Genomic DNA, 14,283 nt, shown 5'->3' with positions numbered 1-14,283 from the left:
TAACAATGTTTTTAATGTAAACCATTCTATTTTTATGATAGATAAATGATAGATGTATGGATTCATTCTCTTCTTGTTATATAATAATAAGTTATCTTGAGGAAGCTAGACTTTTGTAATTCAAGTTTGCAGTCTATACCTTAAATTGAAAAGCTACTGTGGAAATTAATTAGTTTCAAATAATATTACAAATAATAATTTAAAAGTTGAAAAACATTAATGTGTGAAGATAACACATAACATTGTTGAGAAAGCAGCTTGTCCTACTTTTCAAATGTTGCTTTAAATCTTTACTTTTTGAATGTTTCAATTAACAATGGGAACACAGTTCAGTGTCTTTTTAGCTAAATGATGATACATACTTGATTTAGTTGTAGTGATAATGGTCAACCTTTTGGTAATGAGTACTGTATATTTTGGGATGAGTACAGTATACATATCTTGTTTGTTAATAACAAGACAATTAGTCCATATAAAGTTTGATAAATTAAGATATTCTATATTTATTCAAACAATATAAAAAGCCACATGGTATAGTTCATAGTATATTAAAATTTAGAAAAAATATTTCCACATTTTAATATAAATCTCCCTCGGAGCATGGTCTTAGAACACGCAGATCTTACAGGTTGTTTTGGTATCCTCATCTCTAGCATGGCTGTGTGAATATAGCCCTTTAAAGAGCAGCCCGTGCTCTTTGTAGACCTTCCTTGTTCACTTTATTGGAACTAATTTCTCCTATATTTGTTGCAACCTTTACAGAGAAAAGTCTGAAAAATTAATAAAATAAAAAATCCTTAGTGAAAATGTTATTAAATCAGGAGACCTCTTCAGTGGAAGGAGAGATAAAAATATGAAGAATAAAATGAAAAACTGCTATTGAAAAAAATACCTTAAGTAATATTTCAGTAGGAAAAAAACTCAATAAACCATAATGCTTTGACTAAAACTTCAGGTTGCAAATAGTCTTGATATTCTGAGATAATGTGTCCTTGTTTAGGATCAAATTGAAGGATTACTTTGCTGTAGGGTTCAAAGATGCCCCAGAGCACAGCATTTTTGGCAGAAGGAAATGAATAATTTTCTTTTAGACTCAGGATTTAAACTTTTGTTTTTCCATTCCTACAAGGCCTTTATAAAATATGCATAGTATCTTAAGAGATTACTTTATATACATTTATTATGTATGCACAATTCTTAGAAATTGGAATTTTCCTTTGTACTTCAATGCATTTAAATACAAAAATATACAATAAAATGCATAGAGCATGAAATGATTTTCTATATTTAGAGTGTTGGTAACATTCCATTGTTCAATATAATAAGTCTTTTCTATCAAAAAAAGGGAATATTAAAGCAATTATTGTTTGACACTCAAGTATGAACTGATTGTTGCAGTTAGTGTCAGGAGTTTAAGAAAATCTATACACTAAACCTTTAGTTTATTAACACCTACTTTCATAGTGACCCATATACTCCTCCTTGTTCTTTTCCCCTCCTCCTCATTCCTCTCCCTCCTCCTCCTACTCCTTTCTTATCAACTTAATCTAGATGCAATTTGCATAATAAATAATGAATTTTAATATTTAATAGTACAGTTTAGTATATTTTACAAAGTGAATACATCTGTGTAACTGACACCAAAATCTAGATATAAAATATTTTCATTATCCCCCAAAGTTCCCTCATGTCCTTTTGGTGCCATATCCACAAAATTGGTCCAATAGATTTATTTGCATATTTCAGAATTTTATAGGGATGAAATTATAATGTGTACAATTTTGTGACTTTCACTTAATACAATGGTTTTGAAATTTATCCATGGTTTAGTGTGTATTATTCTTATTGCTAAGTAATATTTCATTAAATGGATATACCCCAGTGTGTATCTATCCACTTGTTGATGGACATTTGGGTTGTTCCTTTTTGCATTTTTTGAAAAAGCTTCTAAGAATTTGTGAGTGGATAAGAAACTGCCACATTGTCTTACAAAAGTGGTGTTATCATAGTACATTTCCTATAGCAGTGGATATGTGTTCGGATTTCTCCCCTCATCCTTGTAAAATTTGGTGTTTTCACCATTCCATTTAACCATTCTAGTTGATATATAATAGTATCACATTGTGGTTTGAATTTAAGTTTCCTGATAATTATATGGAGTTTCCTTTCATGTGTTTATTTGCCATTCATATATCTTATACATGTTTTTTTGTGAACTATTTTAGTCTACTTTAACTTTTTTTTTTTTTTTTTGCAGTACATGGGCCTCTCACTGTTGTGGCCTCTCCCGTTGTGGAGCACAGGCTCCGGACGCACAGCCTCAGCGGCCATGGCTCACGGGCCCAGCTGCTCCACAGCATGTGGGATCTTCCCGGACCGGGGCACGAACCCGTGTCCCCTGCATCGGCAGGCGGACTCTCAACCACTGCGCCACCAGGGAAGCCCTACTTTAACTATTTTTAATTGAGTTGTTTGTTACCTTATTATTATTTCCTGTATATATTCACATACTTAGGAGGAATGCTGAATTTACAACTAGAATAGTTCATCTGTCTACTCATAATTTCAGTTCAATCAGAATACACTTCAAGTGTTTTGATGATCTGTTACAGGTGGAAACATATTGACAGTTTCCACCGCTTTTGAAAAGTTGACCCTTTATCATTATGAAATGCTCCTTGTCACGAGCTGAATTGTGTACTTCCAAGAAGATATATTGAAGTTGTAATTCCCAGAACCTCAGAATGTACCCTTATTTGGAAACAGGGTCTTTACAGGGGTTATCATATTAAAAGGAGGTAATTAGGGCAGGTCTTAATCCAATAGGACTAATCATCCTTACAAAAAGGTGAAATTTGTACATAGAAAGAGACACATACAGAGGAAGATGATATGGAGGCATTGAGAGAATGTCATTTGAAGATTGGCGTTATGCTATCACAAGTCAAGGGGTGCCAAAAATTGGCAGCAAACTGCCAGAAACTAGGAGAGAGTCATGGAACAGATTTTCCCTCACATCCCTCCAAAGGAACCAATTCTGCTGAAACCTGGATTTCAGACTTCTAGACTCCCAAACTGTGAAACAATAGATGTCTGTTGTTTAAGCCATCTAGTGTGTGGTATTTTGTTAGGAACTCTTAGGAAACTAACAAACCTTCTATATATCTGGCAGCATTCTTTGTTCTGAATTCTCTTTTGTCTTATATTAATATAATAACTCTAGTGTGAGATTATTTTTGCATAGAATATCTTTGCCCATCTGTTTACTTTAAGATCTGTTTCCTTATATTTAATTTTTTTTCTTATGGATAACATAGAGATATGTTTTACTTATTTGAGCAGACTGCAATTTTCTTTGAGTGTTGACATAATTTACATTTAATACAATTTCGATATGGTTTCAGTTAAGCCTGCCACATTGCCTTTTTGTTTTCTATTTGTCCTATCTATTCTTTGTCTCTCTTCATTTCTTTTCATATCTTATTTTGGACTAGTTTTATTTGTATTTCACTTTATCTCCATTATTTGGTTATTAACTCACTCAATTTTGACTATGGTCATGTATATACATTTTTTTATTTATCACATCCGATCTTCATACAATATTATAGCACCCTGTATATAATGCAATGAATGCAAAACTTATCATGTCCTGGACTCCTTTTATCCTCTGTTCTCCAACCACACTGAACTTGTTGAGTCCCTTGAATGTACAGGGCTTCTTCCCACATAAGTGCATTCATGTGTGTTGTGCTCTTTGCCTGCATACATCTCTCCTGCACACATATATAGTTAATGCTTGGATTAATTATGTTTACTGATATTGTTACCCAGAATATTTCAGTTAGAGGTGATGATGATACATGTGTATTTGTTGTTGTTATTGTTGTTTTCATTCCTTGGAATTATATTAACATGCCAAAAGAAAAAATAATAACTGTTTTATTGAAGAACATATCTAAACTCTTCTTCCTACTGAATAAGAACATGTTTTTAAATATTAGAATGGATTTAACTAATCCACCAAAATTTTGAGAGCAAGTTAAATTAATAGCTCTTAAATTAGATAGAATTCCTGTAAATATCTATCAACTATCTTCCAAGAATGTGTGCGTGTGTGTGTGTGTGTGTGTGTGTGTGTGTGTGTGTTTCAGGTAGCCTCTAAATTACATTTATTCCCAACCTAGGTGATCACATCCTGGAGTATCTATGTTCTTTTTCTTTTCATTTTCATAAAGACTGTGTAAGAGAGTGGTCTTCTTCATGACCTACCATTTCTTTTCCTGAGGTAAAGGTTTAAGAGAAGAGGAAAAAATACCTAAAGAAACTCTATTTTCCAAAGTATATTATTTTCCTTTAATTTTCATAAATACTGGACCATAAGAAACTGATCCATACTAAGGATATTTAGTATTTTACTATGTGATTGGAATTTTGTGATATATAATTATTGCTCTTAATTGTTTATAATGGATAAATGTGTAATGTATTCTCACATGTGCCAAAAATGTTTCTCTATATAAATATCTTTAAAACATTGAATTTTTTAAATTAAAAAAAGGAGTTTGACAGAGACTCCTACTAATCTTTCATCCTTCACTCTTACCTGCACTTCCTCATTTTACAATACAACCCCCTTCAAAATTAATTAGGTTACATGGACACCAAAATTGAGACTACATTTCACTAGTAGCTAAATAAGGCCAAATGACTAATTTATGGCCAATGGATTGTGAAAGGATTTGAAGAATGTAATTTCTCAGTCATGCCCTTAAAATGATTTGATGTCTGCTTTCTTCACTTTCTTTATGCTTCCCATAGGCTGGAATACAGCAATAGAACGTCAAAATTTACAGTGCAAAGGAAAACTATAACTTAGTGGCTGCCAGTACAAAAATATACGGGGCCCGTGGATGATGTCGTGGAACTAAGCAACCAACCTCCCTGAGCTCCTGATCTTCATCTAGTTCATTACATAAGAGAGCAAGATTTGAGATTTCACCATGTAATGCTGGTTACCTTTATTACTACAGATGTGCCTATTCTATTACTTATCTCAATTCGACTTTTCACTTGTAGAAAGCTGGAAATCAAAATGCCAACTACTCAATATTTCAAACACCAGATGAACATATCTTTCATACAAACAAATCACTTCTTTTCATTCCTTAGTTTGCTATTTTAGTATATATTTTGTCAAACCCTTCTTGCTGCAACTGCTAAAAAGTATAGGTAAAACATAATAGTATAGTTCAGTATTCATTTTTTATATTAAAAATAATTATTATAGGACAATATTTTACTCTTCTGAGATCTTTTTCTTAGTGAGAAGTGAGGTATACTTTTTGTTATTTTTGTCATTTTATTTCTGTACTTCTGACTATAATTATAAACTAAAACTGTCAGGATGAATTATGAATTGGATTTGGTTGTTCCAAAAGCTATTTTTTAAAAAGAAAAGTTAAATAATTGTACTTTATTTGTGGGCAGAGAATTTATAATTTAATTTAACTTATACATTTAAGAGTTACCACCAATATGATTTAAGCATTTTACAAGTATATTTTATTACAAATATAATTTATATTTTGTTTTGTCAAAAGATAGAATTACATATAGTCATACACATATCTAAATTTTCCTCTGTATATATTGATCAATGTGAATATTTTATAAAAATAAAAGTTTAAAATATGATATATTTTCCATTTAAGTGCACTGCTCTTAAAAATATGTCATATAGTTGAAGGAACCTGAGATTTGTAAGTAGTCCCATTGTATTGTTTTCTATTATTTTGTGAATCAGTAAAACTTTTATTGTAAAATGGTAATATCATGATATACATTTATTTGTGAAATAAAGTACCTATTTCATTATCTCTTTTACCTTTCCTTTCTTGCCACAGTCATATAGCATGCCTCTGAAGACAGCTACATCCACAGAAGCTGTTCAAGTATATAATGCTGGTTTTATCAGCCCCTACCTCACATATTTTCACAAGGATTAATAAAAGCATGCTCATTCCTCAAAGGGTGATAAAATCTGTGTCTTTTATAATGATTTATATTTTCACACAAACGTAGCTTTAGAAAAACATAGCAATCAATGTAGAAGTTGGTTTTTAATAAGATAATAAGTATAAATTGTCACCAGTTCATCTGGCTTGATTGAGCAACTGCGTAAAACGCATCTAGCCATTTTTCTTTTCAGGTTTATTCAGTTAAAAAATATTGCCTGCATGTTTTATCAACTGGGAAACTAAATGACCATATAAAGCATGGAAGTTGCAGTCCTTCTACTGTCCTCAATAATGAGGAGTTTTCTTGTATTTTTTCTAACATTCATATAAATTAACTTTTCAAGTTAATAATTGAATTAATTACCGTGAAAACATTTAATAAGCTGTAAAGCATGTAATACATAATTTTGTGATGATTGATACAAATTATCTACCTTCTAATTTCTGTACATTATACTGCAGCTCTATAATGTATAACTGAAGTATTAAACATGGAGTATAATACATATTTTCCCAAGCTACTCAAACTTAAGAGATATATAGTAAAGTTTTAATAAAGGTAAAAATACTATTTTTAACTCAACCTTCTCCAGTGTAGTTTTAGAAATCTAATTCCCACCTCAAGTTCTTTTCATGTTGCTAACAAAATCCTTTCTGTCTCTTAAAAAGAGAGTTTAGTAGGTCTATCAGTTTTATTAAAATGAATTTACAGGCAGTCTTTTCTGTATGCAAGACATCTTGCATGTATTTAACATTTTTTATGTGTTGAAATCTCAGAACCCCATTCCAAAACAGTAATACATGAAAAACTGACTGTGACATTTTCTTGAATGTACACAAAAATAAGCAGAGCCAAATTCTTAATTTTCCACCTTAGTAAATAAGGCTTTTCTCACAGTCTAACAAGTCTCAGTAAATAGCAACTTATTTCTTCTCTGTTACCCCAAAAGAAACAACAACCAACACAAATGCCACAAAGTTGGACTCATTCTCGTTTCCTCTCTATGTTTCATTCAAAGGATCAACAACTACTCCTACCTGCACCTCTTTCAAAGTATCTCCTGGGCTTCCCTGGTGGCGCAGTGGTTGAGAGCCCGCCTGTCGATGCAGGGGACACGGGTCTGTGCCCCGGTCCGGGAGGATCCCACATGCCGCGGAGCGGCTGGGCCCGTGAGCCATGCCCCCTGAGCCTGCGCGTCCGGAGCCTATACTCTGCAACGGGAGAGGCCACAACAGTGAGAGGCCCGCGTACCACAAAAAAAAAAAAAAAAAATCTCCTCTGAGTCATTTCCACTTTGCAATGTCTACCCTGGAATAGTTACTGCAAGAGTTTTCTGACAGGTCTCTCCTTTTCCAGCTATGTCCCACCAGTTTCTCTTTAATGCAGAAGCAAGGATGGATCTTTGTCTAAATGTTGAAAGACATCACTCCTGATCAAAACATACAGTAGTTTGAGCCTCTACAATGGCTTTGCATCTCTTTCAAAGTAAAACCTAAAGTTCCTAAAAGCCTTAAAAATCTAGGCTTTTCGTTACTCCAGGGACTTTCCTTTCCCTCTCACAGCAAACATGCCTTCACCCGAGGGCCTTTGCATTTCGCTCTTTTTAGAATTCTTTTCCTCTAAAGATCTTTATAACTCATGCCTCAACTTTCTTCAGGTCCTGCTCAAATATAAGCTTCCCAGATAATTTTCTCATAAGACTCATAAGCAATATTCCACTCCTTATATACCCTTATTCTACTTTACCTATTTTCATAGCACATCTCATCACCTCATTTTATACAGATATAATACATATGATTTAATATTATATAATTATATATTACCATTTGTCTCCCAAACACCAGAATGTAATCTTTACAAGAATTAGAGGACTTTGTTCACACAGATTTTATTTCTTATGAATTCCTAGAGCCTTGAATGCTGCTTAGAACAAATAGGAATTTGATAAACATCAGTTGAATATATTAACTACAGAAAAATAGTCTTTACTTGAACCGTCTTCAAAATCATCACCTTATCTCTCTTCTGAGGATGTATATACAGCACACTTTTGAGAATATGTACATGTGTGACGGAGTCAAAATTAACACAGTAGCTAAACCTGTATCTCTCCTCTTTTAAACATATTTCTACTTTCCATTTGCTTCCTCTATTTCTGTGACTCCCAGTAACTCATTAACTTACAATTGCAGTTAAAAAAAAAATCCTCTTCAACACACATCAACTGCTGTTGCCAAGATTGCAAATATTTCGTTCTTGCTAAATTCAATAAATATTTCAGTTCTTATTTGACTTGCTGGTGACATTCAATGCTACTAACTACAACATTCACATAACACCAAACTCTCTTTTTCCCCCTTCTGCCCTTTTTTGGCTGATACTCGTTAGTACGCTTTGAAAGTTCTTCTTCTGTTCTCTGGCTTTATATTTTATTCTGAAGTAGATAATGCGTTGTATATTTATATTTCAAAATAGATTTTTGAATAGTTTGAATGTTGAAGAAAAAAGTAGCATGTATTTTTCTTTGAATCACTATTTACCATAGAAGAGAATATAATTTATAAATGTCAAATACTATTTTATTAGAAAATATGAAGAATGTAATATTTTTGAAGAACCTTTATCTAACTGTGTGTATATATATATATATATATATATATATATATATATATATATATATAGCTATAACTGGAAGAATGTATAGAATCTAATCAGAAGTATTGGGTTGGCCAAAAAGTGCCTTTGGTTTTTAAGTAAAAATAAAGGACACATTTTTCATTTTCACCAAGAACTTTATTGAACAATGTATTCACCCGTTTTTGTTCCATGACCTTTTGCCATTTTTCAGGCAACTTCATAATTCTATCTTCCCAAAACTTTTTATCTCTTTGAGCAAAGAACTGTTACAGGTGCCTTTTACAGTCTTCCAGGGAATTGAAATTTTTTTCCATTAAGAGAATTTTGTAAAGACAGAAATCAATGGAAATCCAAAGGTGCAATGTCTGGTGAATACAGTGGATGAATCAAAACTTCCCAGCCAAGTTGTAAGTTATATACAGTCTTGTGTTATCCTAATGGAAGATTAATGTGTTTTCTGTTGACATATTCCAGATGCTTTTCATCAAGTGCTGCTTTCAGTTGGTCTAACTGGGAGCAGTACTTGTTGGAATTGTTTGCTTTTCCAGAAGAAGCTCATAATAGAGGATTCCCTTCCAATCCCACCATATACACAACATCACATGCTTTGGATAAAGACTGGCCTTTAGTGTGGTTGGTGGTGGTTCATTTCACTTGCTCCACGATCTATTCCATTCCACATTATTGTACAGTATTTGCTTTTCATCACCTGTCACAATTTGTTTTAAAAATGGAATGTTTTCATTGCATTTCAGTAGAGAATCACACGTGGAAATATGGTCAAGAAGGTTTTCTTCGCTTAATTTATGTGGAACCCATACATCAAAAAGATTCACATAGCCAAGCTGGTGCAAATGATTTTCAATGCTTGATTTGGATATTTTGAGTATGTTGGCTATCTCCCGCATGGTATAACGTTGATTGTGCTCAATGAAGGTCTCAATTTGATTGCTATCAACTTCAACTGATCTACCCGACCATGGAGCATTGTCCAGAGAGAAATTTCCAGCATGAAACTTCGCAAACCACTTTTTACACGTTCAGTCAGTCACAACACCTTCTCCATACACCTCACAAATCTTTTTTTTGCGATTCAGTTGCGTTTTTACCTTTCTTGAAATAATAAAGAATAGGCAAAAATGTTGCTTTTTTTCTTCCATCTTAAATATTAAGATGGCTACACAAATCATCACCAGTTTTGATAAGTCCTTTTTTATATGCATGCTGATATGACAGCTGCCACATACAATCTAACAAAATTGTTTTGAATGAAGTTAAAGACAATTAAGTGCTACTAGAGCCATCTTACAGAAAAAACGAACGAACCTTTGGCCAACCCAATACATAAAAGTATTATTTACCAAAATAACAACATAATTTCATATGAAAACTGTCAGTGGTTAAAAATAGTGTTAAATCTAACATAAGGATGTTGGTTTAATGAAATCAAATGTAAATTCCACAATCATGTAAAACATGAGCAATTAAAAATATCTGGTAGCAACATATGTTATTGCTACATTAATAAAGAAAAACAGTCATAACTTTCTAAAATTTGATATTTGAAAAATCTTGAAAAACATATTTTTTTACCAAAATGCAAATGATGAACAGCATAAATGTAAGTCTTTCTGTGGAGTAAATATTTGGGGCCTCGATTGTTTTTTCATATTATAATATAATTATTTGATACTTTATATTAATATTTGCTCCCCATATATAAGGATATCTGGGATGGTAGTTGGGAGAATAAATTGCATGAAAAATGGATGCCCTCTAAAAATAGAAATCTACATACTTTTGTGCATGAAAACATGTCAGTTTCATTCTTTGAAGGGTAACTATTTGACCACCTACCTCCAATAAAATGTCAAAATTAACTAAAGTTTGGTTTTTCCTGAATAAACACCCATAATAGAAAATCTTTATAGGAGGTTCTCCCCTTCATTTCTCTCATACAAAACTCCAAATTCTGGCATCACTTTCAGTTCATTATGAGTCCCAGAATTCTTACTTCATGAACGGAAACTTTCCTATATCTGAAACAACTTACTGAATAGTCCCCATATTTTCATGTCTTAATTAAAAATGTGGCCCAGCTATAAGGTGACATTATCTTTTGCAGTTCATTTAGATATAAAATATTTATTCTTACTGATCCGGTATATGAAGGGAAGTAAACTTAGCATCTTTTTAACTCATCAATTTTACCTCCAGACAATAATTATCTCACTATTGAAAACATTACTCGTTTTAGTTCATTTTTTTTTTTGTGCTCTCTACCACTCCTCATTGCTATATTCTATAAATTGACCAAACACACATTTTCATTCACTGATATCTGGTTCTTGACTCATAGTCTCTCTATGCTGACCAGTCATACAACAATCTGTCCTCTCAGCTCTCTAGTCAAGATTCTGTGATTAAGATTCAAAGAGTCAAAAGTCCTCTTCTGCACTCTTTATTTGTTGCCATCCCCATGGTCACACCCCAGAATTTACCACTGATCAATACTGTCTAAGCTCTGATATCTCTAAGGCAGCTGTCACACTGTCTGAGCAGAACCTGCCATCCCTCCAGCTTCCATACTTAACTATCCCCATGTGAACTGAACTTCCAAGTTAATGCATTGTTCCTCTGATCTCATTCAGCTAAGGATCCACAGTCAGCCTGAACGTATCCTTTGATGATCTGCTAAATGTCCTTAGCCCTATATCTTTTTACTACTCCTACAAAGCAAAACTCTAATCCTAGATCAGTATTCCTGGTTTTCCTGATTCTTTTTTTTTAAATTGAAGTATAGTTGATTTATAATGTTGTGTTAGTTTCAGGTGTACAGCAAAGTGATTCGGTTATACATATATATCTATATTCTTTTTCAGATTTTTTTCCCTTATAGATTATTACAAGATGTTGAGTATAGTTCCCTGTGCTATACAGTAGGTCCTTGTTGGTTATCTATTTTACATATAGTAGTGTGCATATGTTAATCCCAAACTCCTAATTTATCCTTCCCCCAGCCCTTTGCCCTTTGGTAACCATAAGCTTGTTTTCTATGTCTGTGAGCCTCTGTTTTATAAACGAGTTCATTATGTCCCTATTCTATTTTGAACTTCCTACACTCCTAACCAAACATCTGACATCCTTATTTTCTCTCCAATCTCAGCTGATGATCTCCTTATCTAGTTAATATTAAGGAAAATAAAGTCAGGAGGAAGGCATTAGAACAGAACCCCTTTAACTTTCTACCACCAAGTAAACAAACTACAAATAAATTGCATTAATCTTTTCTTACTTCTCCCTTAAGTGAATTCTACTGGGTAAGATTACAATAGAGCTTCCTGAATTTCTTCATCATCTTTGGGCAATGCCCTTTAATTTTTCTCTGCAGGCTTCCCTTTCTATCCAGCCATTATTCGTTGGAGTTCTTCAGTAATCTCTTATGTGTATATTCTCTTCTCGCTTTATATGTCATCTTCAGGTGACTGTTTTGACTCCTGTGACCCCAGTTGTCTCTAGTTTTGACCACCCTTTTCACCCTCAGATTTACATATGTGACTTGCATCCAGGTATCTCAACTTCGGTCGCCGCTGAACATCTCATATTTACCAGATTCATAAACGATATAAACGTCCTTTCCCAAATTTGCTCATTTCTTAGTTTTCCCTATCTCAGTGCACAGTACAACTAACCATCTTTATCCCAGAAAGAAAAAAAAAAGGCAGCCACATTTTTCAAAATCTAATTCTTTCTAAATCCAAGTAGTCAGTCAGTCTCTAAACTTGATCAGTCCAACTCTACATATATGTCACTTGCTTCTCTCATTCTCTCTATTCCCACTGTCACTACTGCAGTCCGTTTCAAAACCATCTTTTTTACCTAGACTATTGAAGTAAGTTTCTTTCTGGTCTCTCAACTCAACTATTAACCAATGTCAACAGTTTCACACTAAAACTAGAGGGACATCATTTTAAAAGTCAAATTATATCATTGAACTCTATTACTTAAATGTGTTTTGTTTCATGTGATCCTTAGGATGGTGTTCAGACTCTTTACAAAGATCCATAATACCCTGCATGATTTTGTACACTTGTTGATGCCAGGTCTTATCTGTAGCCGCAATTCCTCAAGCTGTTTTCACTTTAGCAATATGAAACTACGTTTGGTTTTTGAAGATTATGCTCTGTCCTGCTTTAGACCTTCATGACACTACTTTTGCTCTCTTTCTTCTCCTTCATTATGTTACCTAATTCCTATTAGTCTTTTATGTCTCATCTAAATGCTGCTGCTCCAGACCAGGCTCATTCACTCATTTAGATGGCAAATACCATTCTGGGCAGGAATGTGCTTGCCTTATTCATATCACTGTCTCTGGCATCTGTTACAGTATAATATTGCTGTCTAGTGCGTCTCTTGAAATAATGCCTAATTTTGCTTGTCTGCTTGCATTTTATTTTTTTGTGGGGTGTGTGTGTGTGTGTGTGTGTGTGTGTGTGTGTGTGTAGTTTAGTGTATGTGGATATTATTTCATTTGCCTTTTTCCCTTGTACTAGAATTTTAGCAAATGGTGGTCTAATTTAGCTCCCTGGGTAAGGCCATGTATATCCTCTTCTTTCTAATAATTTTCCTATGATTTACATTCATGGGGAAAGCATTTAAACCACCCATTTGAAATGTTTATTGTTTGAAGTAAATTCTTAGTAAGAACTTCATCCTCATCTTTCTTTGTGTTGACTTAAACATACCAGATGCTAAATAAATTTAATTTGTAAATAATTCAATAATTAGGATATTATCTTGACTGGTTTGCTAAATTGTATTTCCTCTGCCTCTGTAGGCCTACTTTATAATGGCAGATAAATATACATATACACTAATATTGAGAAAATGAAGTGCTGACATAAATTCTGTGGCACTGAAACCGAGCAGGACCCTGCGAGGCTCCAGGGCATGGAAGCTTTTTGGTCCCCAGTTTCTTGTTTGTGGGGAAAAGACTCCAGCCTTGTGATCTTCCCTGAGTTCAAAGGGCAGATTCAAACCGTTACTAATCAGGGAAGGTATAGGTGCAGAGACAAAGGAGGAGCAGCCAAGAAACAACAGTGCAGGCTTGGGGCAGAGTCCTGGTTTCACCTGAAGGGATACAGGTAACAATATCTTTGAGCTCTTTACAGAACTAAAAGCCCCAACAAATGGAAGATGTTAGCATTCTTCATTGCAGAGAAGATCACAGTTTGATGACCTCCAGAAGCTCATCAGGAGACTACCTGAGGCCAGATTAAAGGAGCACAGGCCCTGCACACACCCTGATCCTTATCAGCAACCCCACCCTTGACCCATTGCTATAAAACTCCTCACCAAATCCTCCCATGTTGGAACACACAGTTTTGAGAGGCATGAGCCTGCTGTGTCCCCCTTTGCCTGGAAAAGCAATAAAACTATTCTTTTCTACTTTACCCAAAACTCTATCTCCGAAATTCAATTTGGCACTGAGGCTGAGTTTTCAGCATCAACCTGATGTGCACTAAATTGCATGTAACAGCAAAATTTGGTGATCTTTAATTCACCTGTAGTTTGTCCTGATAATATGTGTGTGGCCATGACAGTATATTTGACCTCATGTTA

The sequence above is a fragment of the Lipotes vexillifer genome, unplaced genomic scaffold, assembly GCF_000442215.2.
Source record: "Lipotes vexillifer unplaced genomic scaffold, Lipotes_vexillifer_v1.1 scaffold720, whole genome shotgun sequence".
NCBI classification, from domain to species: Eukaryota; Metazoa; Chordata; class Mammalia; order Artiodactyla; family Lipotidae; genus Lipotes; species Lipotes vexillifer.
This window is presented reverse-complemented; position numbering follows the sequence as displayed.